Here is a 15,221-nt window from a genome sequence, read left to right as displayed (position 1 = left end):
TGTGTCCACATGATGTGGAATAAAGAAGAAGACTACCATAAACAATGGCTAATTAACTAGCGGCTTTCACTCTGTGCTGGACTCTTCGGGTTTTCTTATAAAGTTCAGCTCGTACGTCGTCCGTCATGCATCTCACACAATGCAGATTTCGATTACTTCTCAGAATCTCCTGATTCAATTTATTTTAAATTTTGAAATCTTTTGTGACCTTATGTCTACCAAACTACTAAGTAATTATATATTGGTCCTCAACTCCATGCAATTAAGAAAAGCGCGTTGATGGAGGGGGCTAGATTTTACTATTGTTTGTACAAGAACATTATTTGAGGTGAATATAATTGGCGATGTACTGAGTTTCTACAATGTCATATAATCCAGTATATCAATATGTTATTTTCAATCAAGTCAAACATCAAGGTATGCTGAAAATAAGCATGTAAAATGGATTTTGGATATATTAAACAAAACTTTAAAACATGACATTGGAACCAACAGATATTTACACCATTTCTCAAAAACTATACATTGATGACACAGGATGCTGAAACACTGTTCCTAGTATATAATTTTCGAAGAACCAGATGTATAAACAATTGCTATAAAACATGACATTGGAACAATCAGAAATAAGCAACTTCTAGAATACATGACATTGCCAGAACTAAAAATATACCACGACTACAAAACAAGACATAGTTAAAGTACTACATACATAGAACACTACATCAAACAATTACATTGACAGCATCAGATATATACACCACTACTGTCAATCAAGATTTTGGTAGCACCTGTGAGATAATATGGCTTTCGTACCTCCAGTTATATCATCCATTACCGCAAGACATGGCCTCCGGTTATATCATCCATTACCCTTAGACATGACATTGGTACTTCCAGGTATATAATCCACTAATATAAGACATGACATTGGTATAATCGACTACCCTAAGACATAACATTGGTGTATTCTACTGTTATCACAGATGGCATTGGTCTAATCCACTACTATAAGACATGCCATTGGTATAATCGACTACCCTTAGACATAACATTGGTGTATTCTACTGTTATCAGAGATGACATTGGTCTAATCCACTACTATAAGACATGACATTGGTTCCAACAGGTATATAACCCACTATTCTAAGACATGACATTGGTATAATCCACTACTATAAGACATGACATTGGTCTAATCCACTACTATAAGACATGACATTGGTTCCACCAGGTATATAACCAACTATTCGAAGACATGACATTGGTATATTCCACTACAATCAGTGATGACATTGGTATAACTCACTACTATCAGACTTAACATTTGTATAATCCACTACTATAGGACATGACCTTGGTATATAATCCATTGATATAAGACATTTGTAGACCTTTGCATGTCTCCCATTACTATAAGACAATGCCTTGGTACCACCAGTTTATAATTGAATTGGGTTGGGTGTTGTTGTTTTTTTTTTGTTTTTGTTTTTTTTTTCTTGGGAATTAAGTTATTTGGTCTCCTGGTACGAAGTAATGATGGTATACACCAACAACTTAATCGTTGATGTATATCACTGAAATCAAGGACAGAAAACGAAGATCAACTTAATGTTATTTGGCGTTACAGAACAGAACACAAGGGCAGCAAAAGGATTGAAGTGGATACCAAAGTATTGAAAGAAAAGCTATATGTGGGGACAAAATAGAAGTGAAATCAGGCCACAAAATGCTACAATGGTACCAGATCACATAAAAAGAACAGGGGAAAAGTCGTCCTATTTCCTCATGCTTCACGTCACTGGAATCTTAGACCGACAGAAAGATCAAAGGATTTAGATTCCTATCCGCCAAACAGATTAGAAACAATATAAGAAAACGTGAAAGAGGAACTTAAAACAGAAACTCTAAGATAAAACACCTAGTAAAGATAATGAAAAAGAGATATCTACAGGGTACATGGTCGCCATGAATTAGAAAATACGCTTTCCTACACACAGACACTAACGGATTGCGTACAGAACTTGTTGTTAACATTTGCATAATCCAAAGATATATGTATATATATATGTACAAATAAATATACAAAAAAAAAGATATGGTAAAAAATTTTAACAGGTTAAACGTCTAATAAATGCTACTAAACACTTGCTAACGGTTATGAAAAGGAAATCTGGTCATTAAAGTCCCCTTAACGTAATAGAGAGGTCAGGGCAACCATCTTTGTCAGGATCCTGACCAGACCTGATCTGATCGGTCAATTCGAAAAATAGAATGTATGCGAGGTACTTATAAATATTAGCCAACCAAATGATATGATCAATACCCCTGACTTACGGTTGTATTTAAAAAGCAAATCCAAGCGTAGAAACACTACAGCGCTCAGGTGTAACGTTGAAAATTGACCATATTTGAAAATGGAAACGGGATCAGATTTCAATATTGAATATGGAGCCAGAGTACCATTGAAAACGGATCACGTCTCTGGAAAATGACAGTTTAAGAGGTCAATATCCAACGGTTGGTTTGTTGAAAATTGACCGTTGACTATTTTCACTGACCAACTCCACTTGACCTCACTAACTGGACCCAACAACTGGACCCAATTAGCTGAACCCCACTAACTTAACTGATATTCCAGTCTCATGAAACACGCCTCGACCATCCCGACTTCAGCCCTTTTGGTTTGGGGTTCGAGTCCCCACTCAATATGAAATTCTAAGTAATGTCAAACTTATCTTTACGATAAAAAAAATCATCGATAATGGAAATCGTGTATCAAACCATTTACAATTGAGTACATAATATATGTTGTTTGTACGGAGTCAAACATTACTTTCTCCCGAATGCAAGAAGTCATTCCATACATAAAGGGGTTACCCGAAACCGCCAGAGGAGATGTCGCGACAATGACATCGCAACAGTCAAGATACCCCAAAAGTCTCTCCCAGTACATTTTCAGGATACAACATCCAAAGATGAATTCGCGGAATTTGTATATAAGGTCGAGTGCAACTTTGGCGAGTCATATATCGGTGAAACAAGGAGAAGATTTGGAGTCCGTCTTCGAGAAAAACAGAAAGATGTAAAAAAAAAAAAAAAAAAAAAGGTAGGATATTTACAAATTCAAAAGAGAAATAGAGTCCCAAATCAATGAATTGACAATCAGAGATCATTCTGTACAACAAAATCATGTCGCTGACTGGGAAAATTCCAAAGTGATTGACAGAGAGAACAATATTTTTCTAGTGGCAGGATGAAGGAAGACATCTGGATCCACCGCAGCTAGTCAGTTCTGAAGCGAGACGAAGGGACCTATAGACTTTCTCACTTATATGACCATGTTAGGAACAAAAACCGTAGCCTTATCGACTTCAAGACATGGTAGCCGAATCGACTTGCACACTCTTTGCCACCTGTGTGTACATATATTATAGGGTAGATGAGAAAGGCCTGTTGATTTGTTTACAATCTCGTACACTTAACACCTCAGCGCACATACTCTGCACTGGTCATTTGTCTGATGAAGGTGACACAGCGTAGTCACCGAATTGTTTTATTGGTTGTGATATACAAAAGTCTAGTTAGACGAGATATTGATCTGATTTCAACATGTAAAGCTAGCAATGCAAAGAAGAAAGACCTGTTGACATTAAAAAAATGTACGGCTCTAGAAAACTATTGATTTTAAAAGTATTTCTCTAATATATTGTCAAAGTGTGGTATTAGTTGTTTGGACGTGAACGACAACTGGAGCATACAACACAGCAATATTTCTGTTTGTAGATACTGACAAACATAGAAACCGCCATCAGCTAAACTTAGGAGTGTCCATGAGCGTTATACGAAGGGCCCGTTGTAATGCAATGGATACCCTATTTTATGTGGGGCCAAACAGCTTGCATACAGTAGTTGAGCAAGATGGTTTTGAAAAGCGATTGTGGTAAAAGTCTTCCTACTGACTATGATGGAATAAAAATCGGCAGCTTGATGTAAATATTTTTGAGTCTGAGTCAGAGGGGCATGTGGCCTTTTGGCTAGGTCAAACCAGGGTCTGCTCGTGTTGCGTTCGTAAAACACTACAATTGGCAGGTTAAACCCGAATCACGCATATAAAATATTCTGGTAACTATAACATTTATGTCATTGTCATTTTGCCTGATGGAACAACAACTCATCTCATCTCATCTCATCTCATATCATCTCATCCCATCTCATCCCATCCCAACCCTCCCATCCCATCCCCTCCCATCCCACGCCATCCCACCCAACCTTCCCTCCATTAGATGTGTACATACATACAAGTATATGTATATACTTCACAGTAAACATTGATTGAAGATGAACAATAAATGCATCTAAATTTTGTGTACAGCATCTATGGAAATGGTTCAAGTTCAAGTTCAAGTTCATTTATTACGTTAAGTCTTACGACTCATCAGTGTAAACATATGTATACAGGATATTTACATATATACAAAATGTTAAATTGGTAGATTCTATATTTTGCATATGTAATGCGGTTAGTTTTTTTGATGTTTAACAACTTATCAACAGATCTCATAAAAGCATGATGTGAGTAAATGAGGAAAATTCATTATTACGATACATACTCGTCTAAGTTAATAAAAAACTATTAGTATTGTATTTTAAAAAGAAAAACATTAAATCTCACGGAAACAAGCTAACTTTATCTCACGGAAATATGATAACAACCACACTACATCTCACGGAAATGTTATAACAACCACACTACATCTCAAGGAAATGTTATAACAACCACACTACATCTCACGAAAATGTTATAACAACCACACTACATCTCACGGAAATGTTATAACAACCACACTACATCTCACGGACATGTTATAACAACCACACTACATCTCACGGAAATGTTATAACAACCACACTACATCTCACGGAAATGTTATAACAACCACACTACATCTCACGGAAATGTTATAACAACCACACTACATCTCACGGAAATGTTATAACAACCACACTACATCTCACGGAAATGTTATAACAACCACACTACATCTCACGGAAATATGATAACAACCTCACTACATTTCACGGAAATGTTATTACAACCACACTACATCTCACGGAAACAACCACACTACATATCACTGACATGTTATAACAACCACACTACATCTCACGGAAACAACCACATTACATCTCAAGGACATGTTATAACAACCACGCTACATCTCACGGGAATATGATAACAAACACATTACATCTCACGGAAATGTTATAACAACCACACTACATCTCACGGAAATGCTATAACAACCACACTACATCTCACGGAAATGTTATAACAACCACACTACATCTCACGGACATGTTATAACAACCACACTACATCTCACGGAAATGTTATAACAACCACACTACATCTCACGGAAATGTTATAACAACCACACTACATCTCACGGACATGATATAACAACCACACTACATCTCACGGACATGTTATAACAACCACACTACATCTCACGGAAATGTTATAACCACACTACATCTCACGGAAATGTTAAAACAACCACACTACATCTCACGGACATGTTATGACAACCACACTACATCTCACGGACATGTTATAACAACCACACTACATCTCACGGAAACAACAACACTACATCTCACGGAAACAACCACACTACATCTCACGGAAACAACCACACTACATCTCACGGACATGTTATAACAACCACACTACATCTCACGGAAACAACAACACTACATCTCACGGAAACAACCACACTACATCTCACGGACATTTTATCACAACCACACTACATCTCACGGACATGTTATAACAACCACACTACATCTCACGGAAATGTTATAACAACCACACTACATCTCACGGAAATATGATAACAACCACACTACATCTCACGGAAATGTTATAACAACCACACTACATCTCACGGAAATGTTATAACAACCACACTACATCTCACGGAAATGTTATAACAACCACACTACATCTCACGGAAATGTATAACAACCACACTACATCTCACGGACATGTTATAACAACCACACTACATCTCACGGACATGTTATAACAACCACACTACATCTCACGGACATGTTATAACAACCACACTACATCTCACGGACATGTTATAACAACCACACTACATCTCACGGAAATGTTATAACAACCACACTACATCTCACGGAAATATTATAACAACCACACTACATCTCACGGAAATGTTATAACAACCACACTACATCTCACGGACATGTTATAACAACCACACTACATCTCACGGACATGTTATAACAACCACACTACATCTCACGGAAATGTTATAACAACCACCTTACATCTCACGGACATGTTATAACAACCACACTACATCTCACGGAAATGTTATAACAACCACACTACATCTCACGGAAATATGATAACAACCACACTACATCTCACGGAAATGTTATAACAACCACACTACATCTCACGGAAACAACCACACTACATCTCACGGACATGTTATAACAACCACACTACATCTCGTGGAAATATGATAACAACCACACTACATCTCACGGACATGTTATAATAACCACACTTCATCTCACGGACATGTTATAACCACACTACATCTCACGGAAATGTTAAAACAACCACACTACATCTCACGGACATGTTATGACAACCACACTACATCTCACGGACATGTTATAACAACCACACTACATCTCACGGAAACAACAACACTACATCTCACGGAAACAACCACACTACATCTCACGGAAACAACCACACTACATCTCACGGAAATGTTATAACAACCACACTACATCTCACCGAAATATGATAACAACCACACTACATCTCACGGAAATGTTATAACAACCACACTACATCTCACGGAAACAACCACACTACATCTCACGGACATGTTATAACAACCACACTACATCTCGTGGAAATATGATAACAACCACACTACATCTCACGGAAATGTTATAACAACCACACTACATCTCACGGACATGTTATAACAACCACACTACATCTCACGGAAATGTTATAACAACCACACTACATCTCACGGAAATATGATAACAACCACACTACATCTCACGGAAATGTTATAACAACCACACTACATCTCACGGACATGTTATAACAACCACACTACATCTCGTGGAAATATGATAACAACCACACTACATCTCACGGAAATGTTATAACAACCACACTACATCTCGTGGAAATATGATAACAACCACACTACATCTCACGGAAATGTTATAACAACCACACTACATCTCACGGACATGTTATAACAACCACACTACATCTCACGGACATGTTATAACAACCACACTACATCTCACGGAAATGTTATAACAACCACACTACATCTCACGGAAATATGATAACAACCACACTACATCTCACGGACATGTTATAACAACCACACTACATCTCACGGAAACAACAACACTACATCTCACGGAAACAACCACACTACATCTCACGGACATTTTATCACAACCACACTACATCTCACGGACATGTTATAACAACCACACTACATCTCACGGAAATGTTATAACAACCACACTACATCTCACGGAAATATGATAACAACCACACTACATCTCACGGAAATGTTATAACAACCACACTACATCTCACGGAAATGTTATAACAACCACACTACATCTCACGGAAATGTCATAACAACCACACTACATCTCACGGAAATGTTATAACAACCACACTACATCTCACGGACATGTTATAACAACCACACTACATCTCACGGACATGTTATAACAACCACACTACATCTCACGGAAATGTTATAACAACCACACTACATCTCACGGAATGTTATAACAACCACACTACATCTCACGGACATGTTATAACAACCACACTACATCTCACGGACATGTTATAACAACCACACTACATCTCACGGAAATGTTATAACAACCACACTACATCTCACGGAAATGTTATAACAACCACACTACATCTCACGGACATGTTATAACAACCACACTACATCTAAAGGACATGTTATAACAACCACACTACATCTCACGGAAATGTTATAACAACCACACTACATCTCACGGAAATGTTATAACAACCACACTACATCTCACGGAAATGTTATAACAACCACACTACATCTCACGGACATGTTATAACAACCACACTACATCTCACGGAAATGTTATAACAACCACACTACATCTCACGGACATGTTATAACAACCACACTACATCTCACGGACATGTTATAACAACCACACTACATCTCACGGAAATGTTATAACAACCACACTACATCTCACGGAAATGTTATAACAACCACACTACATCTCACGGACATGTTATAACAACCACACTACATCTCACGGAAATGTTATAACAACCACACTACATCTCACGGACATGTTATAACAACCACACTACATCTCACGGACATGTTATAACAACCACACTACATCTCACGGAAATGTTATAACAACCACACTACATCTCACGGAAATGTTATAACAACCACACTACATCTCACGGTAATGTTATAACAACCACACTACATCTCACGGAAATGTTATAACAACCACACTACATCTCACGGACATGTTATAACAACCACACTACATCTCACGGACATGTTATAACAACCACACTACATCTCACGGACATGTTATAACAACCACACTACATCTCACGGAAATGTTATAACAACCACACTACATCTCAAGGACATGTTATAACAACCACACTACATCTCACGGACATGTTATAACAACCACACTACATCTCATGGTAATGTTATAACAACCACACTAGATCTCACGGAAATGTTATAACAAACACACTACATCTCACGGAAATGTTATAACAACCACACTACATCTCACGGACATGTTATAACAACCACACTACATCTCATGGTAATGTTATAACAACCACACTAGATCTCACGGAAATGTTATAACAACCACACTACATCTCACGGAAATGTTATAACAACCACACTACATCTCACGGAAATGTTATAACAACCACACTACATCTCACGGAAATGTTATAACAACCACACTACATCTCCCGGAAATGTAATAACAACCACACTACATCTCACGGAAATGTTATAACAACCACACTACATCTCACGGACATGTTATAACAACCACACTACATCTCACGGAAATGTTATAACAACCACACTACATCTCACGGACATGTTATAACCACACTACATCTCACGGACATGTTATAACAACCACACTACATCTCACGGAAATGTTATAACAACCACACTACATCTCACGGAAACAACCACACTACATCTCACGGAAATGTTATAACAACCACACTACATCTCACGGAAATGTTATAACAACCACACCACATCTCACGGACATGTTATAACAACCACACTACATCTCACGGAAATGTTATAACAACCACACCACATCACACGGACATGTTATAACAACCACACTACATCTCACGGAAATGTTATAACAACCACACTACATCTCACGGAAATGTTATAACAACCACATTACATCTCACGGAAATGTTATAACAACCACACTACATCTCACGGACATGTTATAACCACACTACATCTCACGGAAATGTTATAACAACCACATTACATCTCACGAAATATTATACCAACCACACTACATCTCACGGACATGTCATAACAACCACACTACATCACACGGACATGTTATAACAACCACACTACATCTCACTTATAATAACATAATTGTAAAGTATTAAGTTGTGAGAGTCAATACTGTTCTTGTGGGATATATCATTATGTTCTGATATGTGAAAATTAGCGTTTAAGACTTTCTTAATCTCTGTTGATCTCCATGACTCATATAATTTCAAAATCTCATCTATACTCGCAACTGATCTACTGATGAAAGGGGTTAAGAACTGTGTATGTAACTACAGTTTACAAATCAAAATGAAGAATTTAGAAGTAAATACTTTCATGTATGTAATGAGGTACATGTAAGTTCTAGTTTGTTTATACACGCTTCAAATCCTCCACAAACATATCTCGAGTGCCACTGAAGTGGTGCAAACACCCTACCAGTCAGATGATACAGTTTAGTGCCCTGGTCACGTGATAGTTGAGCTGTTTTTTATCCAGATCCTACCAATGATGTAAGATAATACTAAATACAATATGGCCTGGGCCAAGCCCACAACGTTTCCGGTACGGTTGAGCGAGGACACAGCTCCCATAAAACGGGCACTGACCTTTCTGTTTTTTTCATAAACTCGATATGAGTTTTAACATGTTTACTTCTAACAATTAACTTGGAATAGCGTAACCGACAATTACTTTGTCACACTACCGGGTCATCCGGGCCACTGTGTGACCAAGGTGACGGCTACATCCGGTCCAGTCTCCTCTGGCCCCTGTAAGGTCCTGTCATTCACACATTACAGTTGACAGGCCTACACAGCCAAGTTCATTTTAACACCATTACGCTGGAGTTGAATTTCAGTTTTAGGTGTTAATAAGAAACGATCTATCATTATTACGACAATCCTCTTTTGTCCCACGTGCTGTAATATAAAAATCTCATAATAAATAAATGATGTTTCTATTATTCATGATGATAAAGTAAGGCTGCTGCCTCGATTTGCCCACGCCCAGATATGATGCGTGGATAATTGTGGCCAGTATTCTTTCCGTTTACTGTTAATTCTATTGACTATGCATTTCTATGACGAAATTAATTTCTTAGTCGTTGTCTTGTATTACACGATTCCAGAAATAGTACACTCCCTCTGCTACGTAACCAATATCATATTTCATAAATCAGCTATTCATTTGAGATTTCTTGTGATTTTTTTTCCCATTAAGTTTCCTTTTAACTCGTGAGTTTCCTGAATGGCGTGCCATGGCGTTACTTGTGCGTTTTGTTTTCTTTTCTTTGAAGTGTCTCATTTTGGCTTTTCTTTTCATAGTTTCATTTCCGTTTGTCTATTCATTTTTTTTTTATCTCGATAATTTAAGAGACTACATCAAAAGCGCTGGATATGTTCCATATTGGAATATATCAAATGCATTGCTATTGTCACGTGACATTTTTGGTGGTCGTGAGTAACAATATTGGAAATCAGTACTCATTTTGCATGTTTCATTACCAATATATATTTGTTGATTAATTTATCGCCAATATTTATGAACTGTACGAACACTATACTGAACTGTTAGCATGTTCACACATTAATAAAAGGTATGGAGCGAAGGTTATTTAACGATGAAAGGTACATACATATATAACAAAAAACCGGAATGTATTGAAAGTAAATCGCGATGCGAAAAGTACACTCTATTTAACTAAATCTAATCTTCACAATCCTTGCGAAAATCTACTTTTATTGATGAACTCTTTTCTCTTTAAAATTATCTTGCCGCTATATCAGCCAATCAAACGTGACGTTACAAACGTCATATTTACGGTATGGGCTGATAGCATCACATTTTTAGCCAAGGAAAATGTTTGTTACTAGCTAGAGTAAAACCGAGTGGCCAGTAAAAATTAGCACTTAATTAACACAAACATATACAGATCTACCCAATCTATGGCAGACTCCTACGTGGTTACGTCACACATTCAAATGACGTAGACACGTCACATAGCGTCAACTGCTGTGGTTACGTCACTCATTCAAATGACGTAGACACGCCACATAGCGTCAACTGCTGTGGTTACGTCACTCATTCAAATGACGTAGCCACGCCACATAGCGTCAACTACTAGAGTGACCACGATAAAAAGGCACCACCAGTAAGCTTTGAAAAGAAAGTTTTGAGTAAAAGGTCAACTCTAATTTTATCACAAAATTATAGGATTGTGTTGGGGAGGGGATATGAGAATTTCGCTCACAGGAAAGTAATTCACTTAAAGCTAACGTTTATATCGTTAAGGTCTTGTCAGTTATGTTACGGATGTAGAAGAATTTACTATTTTTTGGATAAAGTGTAAATTCCAAAAGGTTATGTGTGGCGAAGGAACCAAGAAATTGAAGAATCCCGCAAAGATGTGGCTGAGTGTCCGTGACAGGTAAGGAGTGCTGTTGGGTAGATTCATCAAATTCCTCGTCATCAGATGTTAACTCGCGTGAAACATGTTTTTAAATGGCCCATATTTCATTTGATAACCGATAAGAAATGTTAAAACATTTAAAAGTATGTTAAAAGTTATACATTTTCAGATAATTATGAAAGAATAAAGGTCGTTTTTCGCTTATCCTCACCAAGGCCACGCACCAAGATACTAGCTAAAAAAACAGGTAAGATATCACGTGACCTATTGTAATTCCACAATACCGAAATAGATCGTCATGGTCCACTGGTGCGCTTTGCGTTGTAAAGGTTAGGAAGACTTTACTTTATAAAGGGAATCGATAGCGCATAAAACAAAGTAAGATTGACAAATTAATTATATCTCTTGTCGCCGTGGCGATTTGTTTACATTTTGCTGTGAATAAGGAGTGAATCATTTATTTTACCTTTTTTAATCCAAATGAAAATTGTATATCTCAGTATATTTATCTTTGTACTTAATACTTAGTATTAAATATACTTTTAATACTGAAAATATATTTCAAAGGTGGTAATGGAAATTAAATGTTAGTAAAAACATAATATATAATACATTTGTATATACAAAATATCTAGCGTTTTGATGACTCGAGCTCCTATTATTCAGTCTGCCAAGCGGCGGTTCTACCATAATCACGGAAACGGAAGTTTATATTATGATTTTAAGTAAGCATACTTAATACATTTAATCAAATAAGTTTTTTTTTTCAAATTTTCGATACCAGCGCACCGAAGGACCACTTTGCAGGAATAGGGTTTGTTGTCTTTTGGTTGATGTTTGTTTTTAACTTTTCAGGAATAGTTTGTGCTCGCTTTAAAAGACGTATGGCGTATATTTCTACCTAAAGGTGACCGTTTTCAAATACAAATAAATAATTAATAAATAAATAAATGAATAGAAATTAATGAATAAATGTCACGAACTGAGTTTAACAAAAACAAACAAACATTAAATCTCCAACATATGAATAATCTTATTTGTGAAAAAATTCGTGAATTGCAATGAATATTTCATTATAAGACCTTAAATTTGCCTTATCGGGCTATTTGCGGCTTTCTGATGGGTTTTCTCCCGAATTCAAGTACCTTTCTGGACATAGAGTGTATCAGATGGCCAACATTTACAATGTCTTATTTTATTCTATGTACAAATTATTTGCCTAAAATATATTCATATAATTACCGTTTGTAATAGTGTAAACAATGTGATTGTCCATGCGCTCTGCGGTAAATGTAGACGAGACCATATCGAAATAGTTAAAATAGATGTCCAGGGGCTTTGTGTAAAACAAAGGAAATGTCCGGAGAAAAAGAGCGAAATCGAATGTTTGAGTCCCTTTCTTCTCCTCGATATCGGTCATATAGGTATTAGCCTTTGTATATTTGGTTATACTGTATTAAGATACTTTTGTTTTGCCTATAACACTGAGTTTACGGGATTTTTGAATGATTTTGTAATTGTATGTTAAGTCTGGATTGAAAACAATATTGTTCTTCATGTCCTGTTCTCGATATTTCGCATATTTTCATTTGATATTTCTGTCGCAATACATTGGTTTTCTTCATTTAATATCAAACGTTTTCCCTCACATCTGAAAATCATCAACTGTACTCTTTCTGGAAAATCCAGCATCGACTATTGTGCTTTGAAAAATACTAATCCTACTGTTCTTAAGGTTTAGTACTGAATGTCCACATCCAAAATTTCAATTCCACTACAGAATAAAATATGCTAATGAGTATTTTCAGACATAGATATTGTTAAATATTGGGAAGTAACCATGGAAACACAATAGATACACTACATATAACATGTAAACATATGCATACATAATAAGTAAATAAATACTGTTTGACCTGTTCCCCATCTTTTGATGTCATGCAAATACACTTATTTACTGTTATTAACGTTCAAACTCAAAATAATTAAGATAAACAAAAATAATTGCATTTGCTTTTAAATATCATTCTGAATAGGAAGGGAACATATTTTTAGATATCTACGTAAACTGTACAATATTAACAGGTCCTCTCGCATCCGGAGGTGACAAGTTATGATGTTATTATGTAAATATCTCTGGGAAAGATGTTAACAAACTATATACTGTAAGTCATTTAGATTCCGAGAATACTTTATTTCGCGAACGCTGATCTAGAAATGAGTTTTATTCGCGAATGATAAGAGCTTTTAGATTAATGAATTGTGCAAGATTTCTTTATCAGTAAGCAATAGCTTGGTCGCTATCCCAAGTTGTGATTTTCTTCCAAATAATCGCAAAGGTTTGAACTTGTGATTGACTCTCCTCGCGTATTAAAGCGAAAATAAATCCCACACGAAATAGAAGTGATTTACAGCATTAATGTCATCACCAGTTGACAAAGCTGATTATGCCACCGGTCCAGGTGAAAATTAATTATTTGACGAACTTTAATTAATACCTCTTATTAGATTGATATAAATGCATATTAAAGTTTGAAATGAAAACGATTCTACTCCGAAAACGATACTGATGTGTCTAAATTTTCTTTCCCGTTTGGTACAAATATTTATTTTATTGAGCTTGCTTTACCATTTAGAAATACTATACTTGTTTCAAGCATGAATTAATTTAGGGTCCTGTAACTGAATATCGACAATATATCATATCAGTGGCCGCTATTCTAAATTAACTACCATTCGGGAAAATACCCGTGCCTATTAAACGAGAATAATTCTAAATGTGATTTCCATTTTAATAATCATCAACAATATAATTATTCGTTGCTATTCTCCTCAAAAATATACGAAGCCTTTCAATTATATCGGTTATGAATATATTAAAATTCAAGGTTTATTATTGAATACGAAACACGTGGACTGTGCTATGACCGATAAATGCATGTATTAAGTAATTGTTGGATTTGTATCAAAGTAATGTTAAAACAGGTATTTGAATATATTGCAGTGCTTTGTATGTCAAATGGTTATAAACTGTTTCGATAATTTCAATATGTTTGGTCTGTGGTAATCGATACGCATTTAAAATGTACATTGTACTATTTCTGGGGGAAAGGACAGCT

The sequence above is a fragment of the Pecten maximus genome, chromosome 3, assembly GCF_902652985.1.
Source record: "Pecten maximus chromosome 3, xPecMax1.1, whole genome shotgun sequence".
NCBI lineage: Eukaryota > Metazoa > Mollusca > Bivalvia > Pectinida > Pectinidae > Pecten > Pecten maximus.
The sequence above is the reverse complement of the archived record's forward strand: the minus strand, read 5'-3'. Positions refer to the sequence as shown.